Here is an 18,020-nt window from a genome sequence, read left to right on the forward strand (position 1 = left end):
AAGATCTGTCCCTAAACACTCAAGTGGGCTCGGTTGTATCTAAATGCTTTTTCCAGCTGCGGAAGATCCAAAAGATACACCACCTACTCTCCCAGGCAGCACTGATACAAGTTGTGATTGGCCTAGTCTTATCCCATCTAGACTATGCTAACTCAATCTATCTAGGCCTCCCCTCCTATCAGATCAAAAGGCTCCAGCTTGTACAGAACCAGGCAGCTAGATTGATTTATCAGCAGCCTAAGTGGCAATCGGCCAAAGCTCTGATAAAAAAACTCCATTGGCTCCCACTGCTTCAGCGGGCCACCTTTAAAACCGCCTGCCTCACATTCAAATCTCTAAATTGTTATAGCCCAGTTTTTATTAACAATCTAATACTGAGGTATGTTCCAACCCGTGATCTCCGTTCCAAACATCAGAATTTGTTGGTGAGCACAAAATTCAAACGCAAACGACATGGTGGGTGTCGCTTTGGACATTTGGCTCCACAACTATGGAACTCACTCCCATGGGAAATCCGTTCTTGCCCTGATCTACTTCGGTTCAGAAAGCAACTTAAGACATGGCTGTTCATACAGGCACATGAGTAACCATCCCCTCAGAAGTCACGTCAGAACAGTTAACTCACAATTGCTCAAAACAGCGCCATGAAACCTTGGTCTAAGTGCGCTTTATAAATTGGTTATAACATAACATAACATAACTGGCCAGGTGGATTAAATGTGCTATTTTCCAAGTGGGCATTGATATTCCCTTGTGTGGTGCTCATTCTTCCATGGGTGCTATGGCTTCAAAAGCTTTCTGGTTGGCGCCAGGTTAGAAGTCATTCTTAAAGCTGCTGATTGGTCTTCAGTTTCCACTTATAAAAGTTCTATTGCAAACCTCTTTCACATGTTTCTATGTATGTTATAAATTCACTTTACAGAAACCTAATATGAGCCCCTAATTTTGATATAAAATGCCAGGTTTCAAAGTGTTAATGTTAGAAAGCCCTAAATTCAATTAGGGGTGGGTAGTAAACTCTGCTTCACCGGCAAAGTACAAGGAGTTTTGCAACTTCACTCTCTGTCTAGACTGTGGAGTGTGACAAAACTTCACCTACAAGCTGCGTGGCAGAGTTTACCTCACACCCAGGTTATGCAGAGTTCCCTTGTGGGGTCCCTTTTTCATATTAGGTCTAATTGCAGGTTACCATTTGCTGAGTCCACTCTAGCTGCTCTCCTCTCTATGGTAGGAGGCAAGTGTGAAGCTCTATCCTCCACTCAGTCTCCTTTGCGCCGGCCCCTTCGCATCATGCTGTGGTTGTAACTTGTAGTAAAGAAATGCCAGGAAGATGAAGACAGAGGAGACAAGGGGCAGAGAGATGTCGACAACCAAGAGCAGAACAGGAGCCCTGGACCTGGACTCATGGGGAACCAACTGTGGCTCATCCCGGTTATTGTAAGTCGCGGTCTACTGAATCTGCGACTGTGTTGGCAACTTTAATGATTAATGTTGTGCCTCAACAGAAGCTCTTGAAAGTTATACTGGCAGCTTTTATCTTAGTTAATTTTAGTTTATTTTTTTGTTTGATCTTTATATTGACATTTTATATTATCCATAACAGTGATGTGTACTACAGTTTTGCCATGAACCTTGCCCCTTAGTTCATTTTAGCTCTCATTTTATTTCTCAAACAAAAGTGGCCAATTAGAGAAATCTGTTTCTTTAACTACCTCTCCATACAATGACATTGGCCAACTGTATTTATCTAACTTGTTCCCCTACCTCCATTTCAGTCATGGGGTTTCTCTGCTTTTTTTGAGTCACGGTCCTTATCTCTCCAGTATTGGCAAATGTGGATGTGTGTGTGTGGGGGTGGGTGTGTGAGAAGACATACATGGTGTCTTTCAATTGAGCTCTCCACTCGGCTGCCCCAATTTTGGGCCCATGACGAGTGAACAGTGTCTACTGCAGACTCATGAGGCATAGAGAAGATGCTCACATGTGCCCGTGTGATGAGCAGAGGTCGGGCGAAGTGCTACAGGGAGACTGCAGTATGGGCAGATTGTAGACCAACCAGGCACATAATATCCAGTGATCTCCGAGCAGGGATGCCGGGCATCTTGCGGCCTGGCAGAGAAGCAAGAATTAATGCAAGGCCGGGCTAAATTAGATTGGTGTCCCCTGTTGGGGCTCCCTCTTCTATCGGCTAATCAACGAGTATGAGGTGAGCCAGAAAAAAGTATTATAACGGTGAGCCTCACCTTTCTCAATTCATTGAAGAGGCCACTCCTGCTCCAGGCATCAAATAGAAAAGATATTTCCAAGCACACTCGAAGGTGGGATTATACTAACTTAATGCTTGGTCCAGTGTGGCCCCCTGGGGAAGTGAGGTCGGTAGATCAGTCTTCCCCTGGGGAGTTTGCACGAGACAGTACAGGGTGGGGTTGGTAGTGTAGGGGGTGGGCTAGAGGGTGGGGTTAGGCTAAGGTTATATAGGTGGGGCAGGGGAAAAAGTTCTTCCTCTTCCTGTCCCCAGCGCTTCAGGGTGCAGGTTGAGGAAAGTTTGAGGAGAGTAGTTAGCGTGGGCGTTTTGTATAGCGAGGTTGATTGAGGGTTTTAATTTATACCTGGTTAGTCGGCCGGGTTTACAGGAGTGAAGCCGTTGGTGCCCCGGTGTGATGTGTCTGGGGCGGTGTCGGCAGTTGGAAGGGCTTCGCCGACGTTTCCCCGGGCTGTGCAAGGCATCAGGAGGCGGGGCCATGAAGGCACCTGATGCGGCGGCGGTCCGCGCTACATTATTGGTGCTGGGCCGGGCCGGGAAGGCTGACCTCCTGCAGCTCGGCGTACTCGATCAGGCGTGGGTCGGGATGACCCGCAGACCGAGGTCCACATCCGCGGGGGTTGCAACTGCGGTGGCGGCTTGCCTGGAGGAGCCGCCACCGTCGAAGTCAGGTATGTCTGGGTGGGGGCGGAGAAAGAAGCAGGCAGAGGCTCCCAAGCGTGGAGGGCGTTGTCTGAGCCTCCCCGCGCGCTCCCCGATTGTACCGGTGTTCCTGGTGAGGCCTGATAGTGTGGGCAAGGGGGGCGGGACAGCTCCAGTGACGGTGGTGGAATCGGTGGGTTTGGCAGAAGGTGCCGCTCACGAGGGCCTACAGGCCGGTGAGCTGGGCCTGGGCCTGGGGGGCCCCAGGGGTGCATCTGGAGAGTCTAGTGAGGCCAGTGGGGGAGAGGGAGAGAGTGCAACCGGGGAGCCTCCTGGGGAGGAATTCACTTTGCTCTTGTCGGAGGGGGATTTCGGGGAAGAGGAGGGGGAGCCCTTGGGGGAGCAGCCAGTGGACTTGTCCTGTAAGAGGAAAGGCGTAGGCAAGTCCTATGGTTCAAAAGGGAAGGGCCCCTTGAAGTCTCACCCTACGCAGTTTGCGTTGAAGCCTATGGTGGGGGGCCCCCGGCCCCTCCACAGGGGGAGGGCGGTTTCCTGGCATAGCTAGCCAGGGATCCTGGTACGATACGTGGGAGCACATGACCTTGGAGGAGCGGGTTCGCAGCCAGGGTCGCATCGTGGAGGAGTCAGAATGGACATGGCAGCTTTTGTGTGCCGCCAGGGAAGCGGGTCAAAGGGGGGTGCCCAGGGGCATGGTGCCCCCGGCACCCGTGCATGAGAGTAAAGTAGGTAGGGGGCAGGACAAGGGGGCCTCCGGTCCCGGGGAGAGTGGGTCTAGATAGAGGGGACAGGGACTGCTTTGGCGGCACAGAGACCTGACGGCGCTGGGGCCTCCTCAGGCGCAGACAGCCTGGGGGGAGAGATCAGGCCAGCAGGGGGAGTTGGCAGAGGCAAGGGTAGGCCGGCGGGGCACAAAACTGCCTCCAAATGCCAGGGCAAAGCAGCAGGGAGGTCCGAGGCGGCCTGCCCTCCACCGAGGGAGCGGGCAGCAGCTGTTCTGGAGTGAGAGTTTGTTCCAGGAGTGAAAGGGAAAGGTGCGCAGAGAGTGGTGAGCGAGGTGCAGAGAGCAGTTGTGGAGGTTGTGGATGAGGAGCAGCTGGACTATGAGGAGCATGGTGAGGAATTGGAAGAGGATGAAGTGCGTGAAGAAGGATGTTGGGGGCAGAGCAAGGCAGCGGAAAAGCTAGGTGTTTTGCAGGGGGCGCAGGCAGGTCAGAAGCCGGCAAATGCCAGGATAAAGGACCAGGAGGTGCCCACGACGCTTGCAGGTGAGGGTGCCTGGTGGGATGCGTTGGACGAGGTTTCTAAGGGGTGCACAAAAAGGCCTGCCGTTCGGTGGGTGTGGGGGATGGGTCTGTCATGGTATGTGGGGACCCAATGGGATGCGGGGGAACTTGCAAAAGATGGTAAGACGCAGGTTGTGGCTGCCAGTGCGCAGATGGACAAGACGGAGGAACAGGGTGGTAAGGAGGACGGTGAGGACAAACATCAGAAGAAGTTGCCATATATGGGTTTGGCGATGCCACGTGGGTCTCACTTGTCAGAGAATACGAAGGCTAGGATTTGGAAGCATGAGTATGTGGATGTTTTCAAACTGTTGCATAGGGAGATTTAGGCCAAGGAAGGCGTTTTTGATCTATGCCAGAATTTATTGTGAGAAGCATCTGGACAGGGCAATAGCTCTTTTTAAGTATATGGATGTGATCAGGAAGGTGCAGATGCATTTTGGGGGGTTTGCCTGTCTCAGTTATGATGAAGAGTTTAGGGCCAGGATTAGTGTTAACCCGGACAAGGGCTGGGGGGATATTGATCAGGAACTTTGGGTACAGTGGATGTCCTCTTCGCAGGCGGCGTCTACACACACGGCTAGTGGCCTCCTGGTCACCTATCGGCCTTTTCAATCGCGACCCGTCCAGTCAGGGGCGGGTGGGCAGGGATCTTCTGTTGGAGTAGGGAGTCAGGGTACTGACACAGGAACCGCTGGTCAGCAACCCAAGCCTGGGGGAGCTACCATTGGGTCATGCTGGAACTTTAATGAAGGTTTCTGCACGCGACACCCTTGCAAGTTTAAGCACGAGTGCTCTAAATGTGGCGGACGCCACCCGGTCACTCAATGTTTTACCCTGGCCACACCCTCTGAGGAGTGGAGGATTATGAAAGGACGCGGACAAGCTGGGCCAAAGGGCCCCTACATCGGTTGATGTGGAGGCCTTGAGTCCATGGCTCTCTCTGTACCCTGATGGAGAGGCAGCGTTGAAATTGCATTGGGGGTTCACGGAGAGGTTTTTGGTAGGTTATCAGCGTCCTCCGGAGAGGCGATGGGTGGAGAATTTGCGATCTGCGAAGGAATTGCCAGGTGGGGTTGCACAAAAGTTACAGAAGGAAGTGTTGGAAGGCAGGATCGTAGGCCCGTTTGACACGTGGCCGGTGCCGGACCTCATTATTTCACTTTTGAGTGTGGTCCCGAAGAAAGAGCAGGGGGAGATCAGGCTGATTCACCATCTGTCCTGGCCGGAGGGGAGTTCTTTGAATGATTTCATCGCGGAAGAGGACTCCAGGGTGTTGTATTCGTCGGTCGACGATGCAATTGGTCTGGTTGCGGGTTTGTGGAATTGGCAAAATGTGACATAAAGTCGGCCGTTCGCCTCCTTTCCATTCACCAGGCTGATTTTGCATTGTTGGGAATGCAGTTTGAAGGGACCATTTTTGTAGACAGAGTCTTGCCGATGGGTAGTGCGATTTCCTGCGCGCTCTTAGTTCCTTTCTGCAGTGGGCATTCGTGGACAGGAGTGGTCACCGGCTGGTGTCCCACTATCTTGATGACTTTCTGTTTGTAGGGAGGGGTCTGACGGGGCAGTGTGGGGTGGCTCTGGGGCAGTTTCAGAGTTTGGCTCATGACTTTGGAGTTCCTTTGGCACCGGAGAAGACGGCAGGGCCCAGATGCTGCTTGACTTTTTGGGGTATTGAGATTGATTCAGTCGCATGGCTGGCTCGTTTGCCGGAGCAGAAAGTGGCAGAGATGCAGGTGGTTCTATTCCATGTCATTGGGGTTCACAAGATTGACTTGAGGTCCATGCAGCATCTCTTGGGGCTCCTGAATTTTGCTTCCTGGGTGATGAGGGCCGGGAAGACATTTTGCAGGCGCCTCGGCATGGCCATGTCAGAGGTGGTGCTCCCTCACCACAGAGTCAGAGTCACGCTGGAGGTCCGGTCGGATTTGCGGGTGTGGCTCAGTTTCCTGGAGAATTTCAATGGTGTGTCCTTGGATTTTGCACACAACAAGATGGTCTGGCAGGTGCAATTATATTCGGATGCTGCAGGTGCAGCCAGTTTTGGAATCTTTTGGGACGGGCGATGGTGTGCAGAACAGTGGCCGGCACATTGGCTGCAACAGGGCAGGAGCAATGCTTTTCTGGAATTCTTTCCCTTGTTGGTGGCATTGAAGGTGAGGGGTCCTGAATTTCAGACCAGGTCTGATTTGTTTCATGTAGACAACAGGACAGTGGTGGACCTTGTGAACAACCAGAAGGCAAGGGACCTGCGCATGCTGCGCCTGTTGCAAAATTTCATGCTGCTTTGTTTGCGATTTAATGTGCTGTTTCACGCGCAACATGTCCCAGGGGCGTGCAATAACATTGCGGATGTGTTATCTCGTTCGCAGTGGCAGCGTTTCAGGAGACTGGCGCCGGGAGTGGAGGCTTGCAAGACCAAGGTGCCGGAGGGTATCTGGACATGGGGGTAGTAAGAGTAGTGTGTTTGGTGGAGAAATCTATAGCAGAATCCACAAAGTGTTCCTACAGGTTGGCGTGGTCTGAATTTGGTGCCTTTGTGGGTTTGAGCAAGGATGCATTGCGTTAGCCCAAGAGTGAATGTGGGGTGGTTTGTTTTGTGTTGGACTGCATGGATAGGGGTTTGTCGCAGACCACGATATTGGGAAACTGGCAGGGATTTCTTTTTACAGCATGTTATATTTGGGTTTTGATCCGGCTAGGATTGATTTGCTGAGCAGGAGTTGAAGGGATGGGGACGGGTGAGGGTGGAAGGGGTGGGGAAGTACCTCGGGAGACAATTATGTTTGAATAGTTGAGGGATTTGTTGGCTGAGTTGCCATATTGTTGTTATGATGGCACCGAAGTGGCTTTGTTTCGCTTGTGTATGGTTTGGATGTTTCTTGGGGCCTTTAGGGTGTCTGAGTTGGTTGGGACAAGGGGGGCACCTGGCAGGATGTTTGGGGATGTGCGTGTGGATGGGTCCCGGCTGGGTATTTGGTTGGGGCATTCTAAGACGGATCAGGTCGGACGGGGCAAGTGGATTTGGCTAAGGGAGCGTGGTTGCGAGGACGTGTGCCTGGTGCGTGAATGGAGGGGGTTTGGTGGTAAGGTATGGTGGTCGGAGGGGGAGATGTTTTGCCATTCCTCCCAGAAACGTTCGACATCCTTGAAGTTGTTGGCAGTGTTGAGGATGGCACTGCGGCAAGTTGGCAGGGATCCAGCTAGGTATGGGATGCACTTGTTCTGGATAGGGGCGGCCACGGCGGCAGCGGGGTTGGGTTGGTCATGGGATGAGATTAGGAGGATTGGGCGTTGCAGGTCTCGCTGCTGCGAACGCTATGTGCGCAAATGATGAGGGAGAGGTGTCTTGTTAAATTGGGTTTGCTGCTGACGCATTGTACTGTCGTAGCTGTGGTATTAATCTCTTTTTTCTTCGTAGGTTGCGTTCGGGAGCCAGGGGCCAAGACGGTTACCTGGATTGTTGGGCACTCCTTTGTTCACTAGGCCTCAAAGTATGCGGACAGGCAGGTGTACGGTCATAGCCTGGGCCTGCGGAGCTGCCATCATGTGGTCCACTGGTGGGGTAAGAGCGGGATGTGATGGGGTGATTTGCTCCCCTGGTTGACAAAGAAGGTGGCTAAGCTGGGCTGCCCGGACATGATTGTTGTCCACTTGGGAGAAAATTACTTGGTCAAACAGTCAGGAGTGTCATAACTACATTTGATGCAACAGGACTTGGAGGCAATTAGGAGCAATCTGGCTTGCGCCTGCATTGTTTGGACTGAGTTTGAGCCACGACGGATCTGGAGGGGGGCGTTGAAGCCAGCAGCCATTGAAAGGGCGCGGCGTAAGCTGAATAGGGCTATGATACTTTTTTGTGGTGACCATGGGATCAAAGTTATTGCTCATGTGGGGTTGTGGCTTGATGAGCCCCTTTTCTTTCTTGACAATGGAGTGCACCTTTCGTACATGGGGAATGCATACTATCTGATGGAAATGCGGGATGCTATCAGTTTGTTATGGAACAAGTTTATCTGGTGCCGACGAGAGTGAGCACGAAAGGTGCACTGGTGGTGAGGCAGGTAACCGCCCTCCGGGGGTTCCCTGGGTGGCAGGACTTGGGAGGGGTGGGGAGTCCATGACGGGCACAATCACCCTTTCGGGGAGGGGGAGTGCAATTGCTGGAGATGCTGGAGGAGGATGAAAGAGAAAGGTGGAAGTGAATGATATATGTGAAGATGTTATGGTGTGAATTGGAGTAATTGGAGTACGAGAGTGGATGATGGTTGGAAGAAATGAGGTTGGGGATTGTTAATTGTTTATTGGTGTATGTTAAAATTGGTTGTCATAACCTGTCCTAATAAATGCCCTTTTACGCAGTGTGGAGTGGTTATTGCGCGATACGGCCCCCTGGGGAAGTGAAGTCGGCAGACCAGTCTTCCCCCGGGGAGTTCGCGCGAGACAGGACAGGGTGGGTTTGGTAGTGTAGGGGGTGGGCTAGAGTGTGGGGTTAGGCTAAGGTTATATAGGTGGGGCAGGGGAGGAAGTTCTTCGTCTTCCTGTCCCCAGCCCCTCAGGGTGCAGGTTAAGGAAAGTTTGACCACCCTCCCACCCTACAATTTTTAGGAGTGGGGTAAGGGTCTCTTTGAGTTAGTTGGCGTGCCAGTTTAGGACGGGTTGACAGGGGGGGCGGTTTGCAAGACTTGGGAGGGGTGGGGATTCCATGACAGGCATAATCACCCTTTCAGGGAGGGGGAGTGCGATGGCTGGAGATGCTGGAGGAGGTTGAAAGAGTAAGGTGGAAGTGAATGATATATGTCAAGAGGTCGTGGTGTGAATTGGGAGTGAGTAATTGGAGTACGAGAGTGGATGATGGTTGGAAGACATGAGGTAGGGATTGTTAATTGTTTATTGGTGTATGTTACAATTGGTTGTCATACCCTGTCCTAATAAATGGCCTTTTACGCTAAACTAACATGGAGTGGTTATTGAGCGACGGCTTCTGTGGCATAGTGCCTTTAGTTGTTCATGTGGCATACCTACAGCTCAGCCCTGATATGGGGGCAGGACCAGCGGCAGTCCAGCCTGTGTATTATACACCATGTCACCGGGTGATACACTACTAATCCATGCATATGTCGGTATCCCTCCTCCCTCAGTTCTGAACTGCTCTCTCTCCCACGGGCTTTACCATAAAGCCACGTCCCTGCAAGAAAATACGTTGTGCAGAAGCAGACAGAATATTATAGCTTCCTGCCCTCCCCATCCTTTCAATGGCCCCACTCTGGGACACAGCAGCAGCTACATTTCAATCTGCCCATCAATTATCGGTAACACATAAGAGGCAATTCAGTGTGCTTTGCTTGCAGTGGCAGCATCAGCGCCATCCTGGGACTTTCTTCCAGTCAGGCCCTTCGAGCAAATGAATGTATCAGTCACAGTAGGCTACATTCACTGAGGCCAGGCACATACCTCAGGGAGACTCTCGCAGAATAGTAGCGGCTCAGAGAGACAAAGGGATCCTCATAAATCAATACAGGAACTTCGCAAAGTGGGTCGAACTCCGCTGAATCAAGAGGCGTGCGCATGTAGCTCACGGAATTCCGTGGGTGCAATTCCACGAGTTCTACTCTCCCCTAATTTCAAAAAACATATGGAGGTGAGTATTATCTGACTGTTTAAACATTTGTAGAATTATCAGTTTCCCAGGATACCTGGATTATGAATACTAATTTCAAGGTATTTTTTATTCCAATCATCCTCTACTTCTACTTTCCTTCGGTAGATGGAGAATGGATTCTTCATTCTTATCTTGGCATTATATGCATTTTTCTCATCTTGCTACTGTTCCAAATAAGTTGAGCTGAGCTTCAGCTGCAAGGAAAAAGAAGCACATTTCATCTGTTGTCAGTCAGTCAATAAAACTTTATTTGGTTAGTTACAACCATAAAAGTATACACTTTACATGTTATCCTCCAGTTAAAAACATATGCAAACGATTCATAAACAATGTGACCCATTTTCAATATGCATAAAAACATCAGTTTCCTTTAAAATCCAGGGTACATATTATTGTTAAAAGGTAAAAACCAAATAATTCATACATGACATAAAATATTTCCTTTAGGTCTGCTACCGTACTGTTATCCTTTAGATGCACAGCCTTTTAATAACCTCAGTGAAAACATACGTTATTTACTCAGTGCACTTGAGAAATACTTTGACCTTACACATAAATTTCCCCATGGCACAGGCTATGTCTAAGTTCTCCATTCCTACTAGTAGGTCAACAGCTTGCATCCTATTTCTAATCCCATGTATTTTAAAAATTGGACATATAATCTCCTTTCTGATATCTAAAAATTCCGTACAATCAAGTAAGACATGTAAAATATCACATGGGGTGCCCAAAGTGCAGGTGCATTTCCCATTATAACCAATCATAACGTTTTTGACCCCATTATTCATGTAGCAGGGATTTAACCCAATTCGTGCTTTTAATACCTTGCGTCGTAAGCGGTAGCTAGGTAACCTATCAACGTAAGGATAATGTTGATCCTTTTCCCAAACCAGGATCATATGTGACACTGAATTTTTCCGCGAAAGGTACTCCCTATCGTGTATACGGGACATATCCCGCCCCAGTGCCCTAAGTTCCTTCTTGCCCAATTGTGGATGTCCTAACTGCGGGGCAAGTCTTAAGTATAATACTCCATACGCTTCCCTTACTGAGGCTCTTATCTCTTTTTGCCCAGGAACGCTCACTAATGGCAATTTCAGCTTTACACAACTGTGAAATTTTATGGGGAATTTTGTGGGGCTCTTCTGCTCCTAGGCGCTGCCAAAAGCGTACTAAGGCCATGCAAGCTGTTATGGCCCACGAGGTAATACCCAGCTCTATTCTTGCTGCTTGTACCATTGATGATTTTGGTAGCGAGAACAAGCTTTTTAGAATATTACCCTCTTCTTTATCCCAACAAGTTTTGCCACTTAAGTAGAGTACTTCTACCCCATACAGGAATTGAGGAGGGACCATTGCTAGATAGGCCTTTATAACCGGCCTGTCCGACATTTCTCCATAAAGACTATTGAATCTTTTGAAACCCTTCACAGAGGTCTCTGCCCTCATTTTTAAGCTTTGCAGATGGGTGTACCATTTTAAGTTCCTCGTGAGCCACATTCCAAGGTATCTATATTCTATTACCCTCTCCAGAATATCTGAACCAAGATACCAACGAAACTTAGTTTTACTTCTCCCGAAACATAGAATTTTGGTCTTTTCCATGTTTACTACTAATTTTTTATTTAAGCAATATTCTTTGAACTTATTTAGTTTTCTCTGGAGACCTATCTCCGTCTGGTCCATAATCACCAGATCATCCGCATATAGTAAGCATGGTACATGGTTTCCTCCCATTTTCGGGCTAGCTCCTCTAACCTCTCTCAGTTCCTGAGGTAGGTCGGCTATGAACAGGGAAAAGAGTAAAGGGGCCAGTACGCACCCCTGCCTCAAACCATTTCCGATCTGGATCCTCTCAGTCAATCCTCCCTCCTTATCCAAAATTATCTGGGCCCAGTTTTCAGAGTGTAAGGCCTGGATCAGGGCCAAAAGATCATCCTGTATTTTATACTCTACCAGGGTTGCCCACAGCTGCTCTCTGTCCACAAGGTCAAATGCCGCGCGGAAGTCCACGAAACAGCAAAATAAATTGCCCCTCTGTTCTATCGACTTCCGCGCAATGGACCAGAGAGCAAAGCAGTGATCCACCGTTGAGTGCCCTTCTTTAAAGCCACCCTGTTCAGGGGGTACTATCTGGTTATCGTTAGCCCAATCCTTTAGTAAGCCCAGGATTACCTTGGAGAATACTTTTTCACCTATGTCCAGGAGGTTTATTAAGCGGTAATTTTTAGGGGAGTTCACGTCGCCTTTTTTGTGAATTGGCCTAATGATCGCACCTCTCCAACTATCTGGCAGAGTTCCTGTATTTAATACCCTCTGAAACATATTCGAGAAAAATTCGGCCCACCAATCTAAATTCGTTTTTATTACTACTGCTGGCAGATTATCTGGCCCTGCCGCTCGTGTTAGGTTTAACCCCGCTATGATACCTCTAATGTAAGTTGGGGAGAAATACTGTTTCACCTCCTCCCTAACACCTTGCCAGTTATTTTATATGGTTTCCCCCCTTCTTGGCCATTTACCATAGATTTCTTCTAGATAAACTGCCCACTTATCTTCCACAACTGAGCACTGCAAAGTCCCTACAACTTTCCCCGTGCATTCTTGTATTAATTTCCAGAAGCCTTTAACATTTTTATCTTCAATTACCTCCAGTAAATTCATCCAACATTTATCTTTATAACATTTCTTTTTATCTCTAATAGTTGCTTTATATTTTATCCTTAATTTTTTAAGTTCACATAGCCATACCTCGTTGTAACTACATCTTAGGCCTCTTTCCTGTCGTCTAATCATGGCCTTTAGTTTTCGACAATCATCATCAAACCATGGTTTATTAATAGGATTTACCTTAGCTTTACAATGTGGGCCTTGATTACCCCCTTTAATTTTAATCCTGAGGCATTCTACCAATTGCTTTATTATATCCTCAAACCAGGCTATATCGGCTCCTGCTGGTAGCTTTTCTAATCCCACTATTAGCTGGAGTGCACTCAGTTTCTTTATATGTTCTTCGCTAATCCTGGTTGTGAGGCGCTTGGGGTATTCGACCTCTACTTGCAGAACTTTTTGTCTCTGCGGGGCGCTATTTACCTCTAATTCTATGTGTAGTGGGTAATGGTCACTGCCATCTACACTACCTATTTCAAAGTATTTAATTAAGTGAAAGTTCCATGCCTGGATAAATACATAATCTATAAGGCAATTTTGTTGTCCTATTTTAAATGTGCGCTTTGCGGGTCGATCTGCATCATTTCTTCCATTAGCACAGACCAGGCCCATGGCCCCCAACAACTTACCAAGCTCCACGTCTTGGGTTGAGCTGTCGCACCTAGGGAATTTAGAAAACTCGATGTTGTACACACTTTACAAATCCCTCTGCCAGGAGTCAGTTTTTTGAGGGTTTAGTCTATGATTAAAATCACCCAAAAGCAATAAAACATCTCTAGGGTAAATATCTTGTAAACCCTCCAAGTCCTTTTTTAATCGTTCAAGGTCCGCTTTATACTCATTTATTCTCCCTTTCTGAATATACACATTTATGATGCAAAAGCCTTCCCCACTTACATTATTATTTAGGTGGCCTTGGGCGGCTTGATAAATTAAACTTAAGGGATGTGCCGCTCTTGCGCCCCATTAAGTGGTGCAAGTGCGACGCAACTCTTTCATAGACATGACTTTTAGTTGACGTCAGTGCAACAACTCTGAACACCTCTATAGCAGAATAGAAGGAACACATCTTTAACAGCAAAATGGGCTCATGTGACCATGTGTATGTGTTGGTTGTTTTGTGTTCAACATTTACATATTTTATGAAAGCACTTTAACTCTGAAAAGCAGGAAGGAATTTGACAAGAACAGCATTAAAGACTCGATGTTTCTGTATTTTAATGCAGGAGAAACCCATTAGTTGTCGTCCATAATATTTTGCATGCTAATAGATGAAAGCGGATAGTGTTCTTGCAACAAACGGAGAGCAGTATTCTAAAAGACATTACAATCTGCTCTGCACTAAAATGTACAGCCTGATAAATTGCTTTAATTTGAAAACCTGTAGGAAAACATACGTTTCAATGCTCAATTATTCGGCAACCATGCCTTATATGTTGTCATGTCTTAATGCCCAATTCTAGCAGCCACAGGTACAAATTCATTGGGCCTGCTCTCCCTCTCTGATTCAGACACCTCACTCAAAACATGAACTATTTATGCCAAACGTGGACCACATGCACGCCTGCCTCCTACCTAGGAGTCGGATTATATTTTTTTAGCACTCTTAAGGGTGTGGGTTCCCAGAGCTTCTTGTAGCTACCTTTTAAAACCTATCCAGTTATTCCAAGCACATTACAACATGTGATTTAAAAAGGACTATTTTGCACATGTTTAGCTGGCTACTCTTACCACATTTCGGAGCCTGGTCTGGCGTTCAGCTAGCTCACAAGTATCTCCCATTACGCAGTTTTGTTTTGTGAAAGAAAATATGGATTTTACAAGTGTTAATGTAGGCAATTCATATTTTACCGAAAATACATAGGTAAGTTTTATGGTCTCTTTCCACTGTTTATTTTAGCATAGCAGCCAATTAGTGACCAAAGGCAGAACAGTCTAATACAGTACCCACAAGCCTTTACATAGCAAGTATAAATGTATATAAACAAATATGTATCTATTGATAGATCAACAGATGAATTCTATGCAACTGGCAATGTCTGAAGACTTTAAGAAATGAAAGGGTAATTGGCACCCAGCTGCAAGATACAGTTATAGGCGGTGAAGTGCAGTTAACCAGAGTCCTTTTGGTCTATAAGCAGACTGAGGGAAGTAGGTTGTATATTGAGAAGTGGTGGAGGCAAGAGTGCGGGCCCACAGAACAGAGGTAAGTGGAAAATATCTTTCTTCTATCCAATATTAATAACAAGGGAACAATAAAGTGCACAGGGGTACCTGGAGCTGTAGTGCACACAAAGGGTAGCCGGAACTCTAATGATAGTGAAGGAAAAGGACTTCTTAAAAGCAAATACCCCGGAGGAAGGAACCAAGAAGAAGCAGAAGTAATGGCCCCAGGGAAAACCAAAACCCGGAAAGTCACAAAAACCCTAAAGAAAGCAGGAAATAAAAGTCTTGAGATTGAGGATATGACTGATCTACCAAAGGGTTCGAACAATCAGCCGGGGGAGATGGTGACTTCCCACGGAAATAAAACACCTGAGAGGGGGTCTACCACTCCTTCGGGCGCATGCCTACAGAAAACTCCAACAACTTCTAAGACTGTATGCGCAAAAGGTGGCTCAGCAGTTTCAAAATCCATTAAAGACTTTATTGGCAAGCACCTCAAACCAAAGGAGAGGTCCGATAAGGAGATGAGTGTGATAGAGACTTCGCAAGTCATAGAGGACGTTGTAGCTATAAGTGCGGAGTCTTTGAACCAAACTAACTTTGATATCGCTGAAATTCCGAGAGAACCACGTCTATCTTCCTCACCGCGGTTATTCCAGTCATTATCCATTTATGACAAGGAAATAGAGGTAGAGGAGGTAGAAAGAGAAAAACAGTGTAAATCCCTGGGTGAGGAAGACCTTGCCCGTAGGGTACTCAGTGTGAGTGGGAAAGCAAACCCGGGCACCCCCAAAGCCGCCCACTCAGAACTATCAGACCTTCCACCCCATAGCTTGGAGGTGACCGGTTCCTCCAGTGTGTCTATGCTCGAGGTAATGTTGATGCTGCAGAAAACCTTGCAGGGTATTTTAGAAGTCTCTGTTCTAAACAATGAGATCTTAAAAACACAAAGTAAACACTTCTGGAGATATGCAAGGTCAAACTGGAACAGAAAATGGGCCTATTCACCAAAATATAAGTATTCTGCAAGGTATGGAAGCCTGCATGGATTTGCACTTGCTGCAGACAATGTTTGCTTTAAAATCGAGGAAACTAACACAAAAATGTCTGACCAGCAGACTTTACAACAGACCACAAACAGCAAACAAGAAAACCGGCCCAAACACTGACCGGTCAGACCAACCCATCTGGTACTGCCTGATTGCGATAAAGGCAGGTTCAATCCTGGTTATAAATGTGCAGGGGCTTTATTTACAAGTTCATTGTGCCGCCAATGTGTCACTTTTTTGACGCATTGGCGGCGCAATGGGCTTGCCCATATTTACGAGGCCACGTAAAGTCACCCTGCGTGATTTTTTATGGCCTTGTAACTATGACCCCCTTTCACAAAATATTCAGCATGAAAGGGGCGTTCTATGGGTGTTACTGTGTGTGTTCACATGCAACATCCATGGACCTTAACGCATTCCCAGATTTACAACATTTTGTAAAACTGGGAATGTGTCAGATTCCTATGCCTCCCCACTGGAGGTGTAGGAATAGCCCAACTAGGAGAAATAATTTTATTTCTCCTCATTTTTCATCTTTCTATGAGTACCGCATGCATAGACAGATTGACAAGGCCATTAATGATTGTTTTTGTGCAGGAAGGTGACCCTTTTTGCACAAATACAATCAACCCCTTAGCACAGGCACCCTTGGAAAATGACGCAAGGGTGCCAGCGCAGGTGCATTGCAGCCAACTCTGCACCAGTGCAGGGGAAAGCACAGGGATGCATCATATTTTATTAATACGACACATCCATGTGCTTTGAAAATTACGCAACACAGCACAGAAAATGGGTTTCGGTGCCGCGCTGTGTCATTTTCTTGGAGATGTGTCTCACCATGTGGACAGAAAGCGCAAAATGCAAAAATAAATTGAAAGGTGCTCAAAAGCAGCTCATGCTGCTCAGTTTACATGTTGCTGCTTGGATTTACAGTTCTCCATTTTCTTGGCTTCAATCAAAATAAAAGCATAATGTGCATAAAGAGAAATAAGAGATCTTTCATATAAGTCATTTGTTCCTGTAATTGTTTCTACAACGTGAGAGAAATATTTCAACAACATGATTCTGTCTTTGCAATGCCCTCCTGGCTTCCTCAGGGTTTTGGTCACAAACTGTATTGACGCCACAATTTCAAGACCATCGGATTGGAGACATTCTGTCCGCATCGGAATTGCCCGTTCGGATTCCTTTCCGATCGACCCATTTTGATGGGGTCAGTCGGAAAGGAATCCGAACCAGATTTCCAAATGGCCTCCAACGGGCTTAGAGAGTCCGGCTGCCATTCAGAAATCCTTCATCAATCCCATGGGTGGCTCTTTCCGGCTGAGGGATTCCGATGGAAGATTCCTTTTTTTAAATTTGTTTTATTGCCACTAACATGAATACATCATCTCAAACAAAAAATCAGTAATAACATATCAATAATCATTCCTACAGCCTTTCTGTGCTGGCCTTTCTGATATAGAAAGGCTGTGGGAATCCTACTTTGGGGGCCCTCAGCAGGGCCCCCTTTTGTGCAAGTCCTCCTGTTGACCTCTGCACCCGGTGGCTGGCACCTTGAGGTGCCTGCCACTGGTGCAGGAAATAACTGCACCTCTTCTCTTTTCAATGAGAGCATGTATTCTGTTCAGAATGTATGCTCCCATTGTAAAGAATAGGATTACAACTGAACAGGGCTCGGTCGCATCCTACTTGCTGGGATGGAACTGACAACAGGACGTCATTTGCTCCAGTTCCCAACCGATGTCGGACGGACTAAGGTCTGCCCCTAAAATGCAATATTCTTCCTGCCATTAAAAGAGTTAACAAAGTGTTTGTCAAAAGTACCAGTCAGGATTAAAAAGCAAATACACAGAAACAACTGTGGTTCTGTGAAAACGGACCTTGTCTCGTAAGGTTATGGTTCCGTCACGATTTTGGTGATGTCGAACCGTATTTAGTGAGTTCGGCTAATATGGAGTGAATTCGTCACGTTAACTAGCGAGTTCATTACGTATGTGGAGATTTCGTCTCGAACATGGGTTCCATTTTGTTTAAGTCTCCATTTTGTATTGCCATCACGCAGGCCGACAAAATATGGTCGGACGAACGAAGCGGCCTGGCCTTCATGTATTGGTATACATTAACAGGGTCTTTTCTGACTTCGAGGTGAATTGCAAGGATCTGATTCCTTCACCTGAAACTGACCCTGCCGAGTCAATTTCCCTGGTTTTGATCGTTGTCTGAGATTGCCAATCACTGTTCAAGACATCGTTAACTTT

Source organism: Lissotriton vulgaris, chromosome 2_1 (assembly GCF_964263255.1).
Source record: "Lissotriton vulgaris chromosome 2_1, aLisVul1.2, whole genome shotgun sequence".
Classification (NCBI taxonomy): domain Eukaryota; kingdom Metazoa; phylum Chordata; class Amphibia; order Caudata; family Salamandridae; genus Lissotriton; species Lissotriton vulgaris.